Here is a 5912-nt window from a genome sequence, read left to right as displayed (position 1 = left end):
GCGACTACTGCTGCCACCATTCCTTCTACTGCCGTCGCTGCTACTGCTGCTACTTATGTGATTGTTGCTACTTATGTTGCTGCCACTGCTGCTGCCACTACTGGAAGACTCGCCTGGTAGATGTGATAGCACACTAAATTGAGGTTAGGGTCAAGGTCACGTCAAATTGAATTGGAATCCGACTCGGGTACATTTATTGTCACGCCAGGTCGTAATCAGAATCGAGGTTAACGTTGAAGGTCGTTGGTGAAATGTTCACTGTTACCATTGAAAGGTTGAGTTGTTATGCGGTTCTAAGGTGACAAGATAAGGGTTGAGTCGTTACGTGGAATAGGGGACGAATCGGAAAGAAGGTTAAACATTTATAGTCGAAAGATAATGGAGCGAGAGGTTAAAATTTGAGTTAAGGCTGGAAGGTGGAAGGTTAATGGTTAAAGATGAAATGTCAAACGTTAAAGTTTCAAAGTTGAAATCTTCAGGACACTGAAATAATTTGACTTAAAACGTTGAAAGGTTCAGAGCTTACAGGTTAGCGTGTTTGAGGTGGAGGCGGAAATGTTGCGAGTGAAGGGTGAAGTGCAGGTCGGCTAGGAGTTCAAGGTTATCGGTCAGAGGTCAAGGCAGGAGGTCATGACCTTGGCAGTGCAGTGCTCACTGAGCCAGGATGGCCGCTTCAACTGCTCCGCGCCATCGCTGGGCCCCGAGGAGAGCCGGGCGCTGGCTTTCCTTTGCTTCTCTCTCGCCGCCCTTACGGTCATGGGCAACCTCCTCGTGATGACCTCCATCGCCTTATTCAGGTGAGGGTCAAACGTGTTGAAACTAAACGTTTTATTTTACCAGAAAAGTCCCACTGAGTGTCTATAGCTTATTTTTTCTAGAAGCGACCCTAGCTATCTTAAATGATAGCTCAGCGAAGTGGCTTATCATCATGTAAACATTTACAAAAGCTAAATGCAAACATATGTCGATTCTAAATGTGGAAAACCGGAGGACCTGGAGAAAAGATCCACGCGATCACGGGGCTAGAGACATGCAAATTCCAAATATACAGGCGTCAAGGTCGGGTTCGAACCCACGTCCTCCTGTATACCAGGCAAGGTCGTTAACATCTCGCTAGTGCGGCGCCCCTAAGGAACAGTAATACATCGAGGAGGCGTTCCTGAAATGTACAACGGAATATTGAAACGACGTTAAAGCGATTTAAAGAGTAGGTGGAGGCGAAGACTGACATGAGAAAGGACGGATGATGTTGTCAGCGACGTAAGTGTGAGTTGAGGCGACCCAATTCAGGTCGTGGCATTGATAAAATGACGGCGTATTTGCGAAACGACATACAAGGGGAAGACGTAAATCTGGGTATTACTGTGTCATGAAAACACATGACAGATTGGCCGCGAGAAGGCTACCATCTCCCTCCCACAATTATCAGATGTCGTTCAACGGGGCACCAATTGTATTCTTTCAGGGTACAACTCGCCGGTTTTCGCAGCCGCAATGATGAACAGTGCTCGGTATACGAGCACCGTCGCTGCCGACTTAAGCGCCGATCAGCCTTCTTGGATCGCATGGTCACCATCCTAGAATCTCACCCAGATCCAAAAGAACGCTGGAAAACGGAATAGAACAACATAGACGTCCAGAACAAACCAAAAAATGCCTCATTCGTGACCAAAATATCACACCTCCTGGCTTTGAAATCTTTGAAGACATTGCTGTGCCATTAACCACATCAGGAAATCAACAGACCGATGCGCACAGCTCCGTCATGCATGCGAAATTAAAGACACAAACCACAGTCGTGTAATTGTTGGAATGTAACCGAAATTTTTGACCGTATCGTAAACTACAATTGTCTGCGCTCCGTCAACGGCTGAATACCAAAACCCAACGAATAATCTCCTGAAGTCCTCTCATGGCCAGCAGACATCGAGATTGCCATCCACCCCCTGAACATATTGCGTATAAGACTAAATAGAATTTACAACTTTCACGTGACGAGGACGAGACGTGGCAGCGAGCAGCGGCACCGAAGGATCGCCACTTTTAGTAAAGCTCGCCTCTAAGGACATCTGGTAACGTGATTGTCGTCTCAGCCAGGAATGTTTAGTTGTAACTGTCGATTTAACAGGAGTCATTTACGTCGCTATTCAACAACATTGACCCCTTCCCATTGTGTATGTGTCTGTGTGTGTTCCATATGGGGAGCGGTGGTGTATGGTTTGTGCGCTGCGCTATGAACCCAGCGGTCTGAGTTCATTTCCCGCTCACGGCCAACACAAGCGACAATAATCTGAACCAGTCCTGGGCCTCCCCTAGGTCGAATCAGCCTCAAATGCATGCCTGATGCGGGGTGTAAACATCGCCACTGGGGAGACAAAGGCGGTCGGGCGTGGTGCTGGCTACTCACCCCTCGTGTGTCGTTCCGCCCTTCATTAGTGCTAACAGCACTTGGCCCATCAGTCTGTTAAGGCTATACGGGGGATCTTTGTCTGTGTGCATTTAGTTGGATATATTTTTAAGTGGTGTAGTGGTAAGTAAATTGAAGGTGGAGGGGTTACCAGCCCCTCGTACGATATGGAGCTGAGTGGACTTGCCAATCACTGGTACCAGCGGTGTCAAGTTCGGCCTCTTTGTAGTAGGATCGTGAAGGACGCTACTGGGCAGTTGGAGGCAGTCGCCCTCCAAAAACAACGGAGGGCAGAGGAGCTGCGATCACAACAACGAGCGGACCGCCGGGTGGCTAAAACACAGCAATCTGGCACAGGTGGTGCATCTGCCAGTCATCTCAGTCAGTAAACCCATGGCACATGGGTCTGTCCCGTGACCTCCTGCCAGCAGGCGTTCGACACTTCACTTGGCCTTAAAGTGCACATAGCCTAGCACAAACGCCGTGCTGACGCCACCGCCATTTAGAGGCGAGTGGCGGTTGTTGTTTTGTTGTTGTCTGTGTGATGTGTTTATTGAGTAATCCAAGAGGCATCGGGTGTGTTCGGTTGATTGACTCGCTGTGTCCTGAGGACTCTATGATCTGTGCATGGTTACCGTGCGTGCCTGTCCCGTGTTTACAATAAGAACAATACGAACAAACGTCCTGATTTGCGCTTCCAAAAATCCAGTCACCATATCCAAAACATAAAATTGATCTTGAACCCTGAGTAGCGGGCGGAATTTGCAGAGTAGGCAGGTCTCATGTCAGAAACAGCGAAGAAGCCACTCTCTTTGTGTGCGGGGCGTGTGATGAAGTGGGCGTGGGCATTACGAAGTAGGCAGGGCAGAGGGAGAGGTTTGCAGCTCAACACGAGTCCCAGTTAAGCCTTCCAGAAATTCTGCAGCTTTCCCAAAAACAAATAACCCCGACACTAGCTCCTCCCGTCTGTCTACCTGCAGACAACTCCAGACGCGCACCAACGCCTTCACGCTGTCTCTGGCCGTGGCCGACCTTCTCGTGGGCCTCCTGGTCATGCCGTTCAGCGCCACGCGCTCGCTGTACGGCTGCTGGTTCTTCGGGCGAACCTTCTGCAAGGTGCACACGTGCCTCGACGTCCTCCTGAGCACGGCCTCCATCGCACACCTGGGCGCCATCGCCTTCGACCGCCACACGGCCATCTGCGACCCTCTGCGCTACCACCAGCGCCTCACAGGCAATCGCGCGGCCGCCCTGGTGGCCCTCTGCTGGGTGGGTTCGGCCCTGCTGGCCGTGGGCCCCATCCTGCTCGGGTGGAACACGGTGGGCATCGAGGAGCTGGTGGCCTCGTTGTCCTGCCCAGATGCCTGCCCCTTCTTCATGAATGCCCCCTTCGCCATAGCCGGCTCCACCTGCAGCTTCTTTGGGCCGAGCTTCATCATGGTGGTCACGTATATGCGCATCTACCGGGTGGCACTGCGCCAGGCCCGGGCCGTTCGCAACGTCGTCTCGGTGTCGTCCGTGGCGCGGCAACGTTGCGACATCGACTCAACACCGGAGCAGGGACGGGACCAGAGACGGGAGCGCGGTGCCACCAAGACCTTAGGGCGTGATCATGGGCACCTTCGTCATCTGCTGGTTGCCCTTCTTCTCGCTCACCTTGCTCGACCCATTCACGGGGTTCTTGGCCGAGCCCTGGGTGTGGGAGGCTGCAACATGGCTGGGGTATGTGAATTCAGCGCTCAATCCCATCCTCTATCCTGCCTTCAACCGGGCCTTCCGTCGAGCCTTCTGCCTGGTGTTCACATGTGCGTGGCGTTCGCGGAACGTGAGGCGTGCGGACTTGGCCGAGTGAGGGTCTGGGCGCGCCTCACCATCGATTCCTTCTCACCGTCTGTCAAGGTCTTACTCTGACATTGTTGTCACCACTGCCATGTCTGTTTGGTTCTAGTCTAGATCACCTTCTTGGCGAATAGACAATGCGTCCCGTATATCACAATTCTGGTGTTGGGTTTTTCTTCTCCACGCACAGTCGACAGGTCCTTCAAGGACCCCTCTTCCAATGTCACCACCACCAGCACCTTCCTCTTGCGCGTCTACCTCTGGGTTGCCACTCCTTTGTCTGTTTCGGTAACTCGCTCGTCTGTGGCAGAGGCCATTGTGAACCGCACGTCCCGTACGTGATGCACAGAGACCGAGACGGGTGAGGGGGGTGTTCGATGATTCGTGGAATCACGGGGAAATGGAGATGAATAGAAATATGAAAAGTGGTCAGGTGCGTGCTTTGGAATTCGACTTAAGAGACAGGAAGAGGAGCACAGATTGGATGACATATGTACGTTAGCGACGCGTCAAACTTCATCGATCAGTGGATGATGTGTAAGATGGAAATTGCACAGAGACACATAGTGATGAACACATGCAATAGAAAGCTTAAGAAAAAAAAGTGGGCTTAGGCAGGACACGTCATGGGTATAACGGACACCGAGGTGACGGGTGCTTGAAACTAACGAGGGACTAGCTGCGAAAGAAGGGAACACATCCGAGAGGAGCGGAACACATCCACCGAGGAGATGGAGCGATACAATCAGAGCGTATGTAGGCGCGATATGGATTGTTGCATCACAAGACCATGCCAGATGATGACAATTTTTCAGTCTTATGTCATTCAGCAACGGATAGCTCTTGGTTTGTGATAGTATGCTGTTGATTCTAGATTTGAAGCTTTCGTGACTGCAATGATTCATACTCTTTGGTGTTTTCGGTAAAGTCACGTAGGTAAAAAATAAGATAAAATAAATGGAAACAACTAAATTAAATCAAGACGTTTCGGAGGCAACACAAGCTTCCATCTTCAAGTAAGCTCTCTTCACTTACAACAGTGATTTTGGCTGTAACGGTTCCACCTGAAGACGGAAGCTTGTGTTGCCTCCGAAACGTGGTGATTTAATTTAGTTGTTTTTATTTACTTTATTTAAAAAATTTACCTACGTGACTTTTTACCGAAAAAAACAAAGAGTAGTAATGCTGTTGGTTACGCGTGTGTATGTGTCTACTCCGCCTGGTTTATCTATTCGCCTATGGAAGAGCACACGACGTAATGTGAGCAGTGTGTGTACACGTGTCTTCGTGTCACAGAAAAGGCCACGGTTTCTTTCCCAATACACTGGGGCAAGTTTGCATCTCCGGCACGAAAGGTATTGTGCCTTCTACACGTTCTTTGTTGAAATCAACAGGGTATGCATTTACACTATGAGACCTCCTTTACCAGTGGCAAAATATAGTAATAGGTTTTTACCCTTTCAACTGGTACAAAAACTGACACCTTTATACAATTTAGATTTAAAGCTTTCGTGACTGCAGGGATTCATCTTTTTGGTTCTTTCGGTAAAGTCACGTAGAATGGAAATAATAAGACAGACCTGTTCTCCACCTGAGGACGGCTGCTTGCGTTGTGGCCGAAACGTCGTGAGAATTATTTTATTATGTTTTATTTTTATTATTTTAT

The 5912-nt window shown here is 49.8% G+C and overlaps 1 pseudogene; it reads left to right on the top strand.

Annotated features, from left to right (window-relative positions):
• The first annotated feature begins 630 nt into the window (after positions 1–630).
• LOC133341659 (trace amine-associated receptor 13c-like) lies at positions 631–4259 on the top strand (annotated as a pseudogene).
• Positions 4260–5912: the final 1653 nt, after the last annotated feature.

Source organism: Lethenteron reissneri, chromosome 2, assembly GCF_015708825.2.
Source record: "Lethenteron reissneri isolate LAM-NWPU_2019-01 chromosome 2, ASM1570882v1, whole genome shotgun sequence".
Taxonomy (NCBI): domain Eukaryota; kingdom Metazoa; phylum Chordata; class Hyperoartia; order Petromyzontiformes; family Petromyzontidae; genus Lethenteron; species Lethenteron reissneri.
Note: the sequence above shows the minus strand (reverse complement) of the source record. Positions and strands in the feature narration are given on the sequence as shown.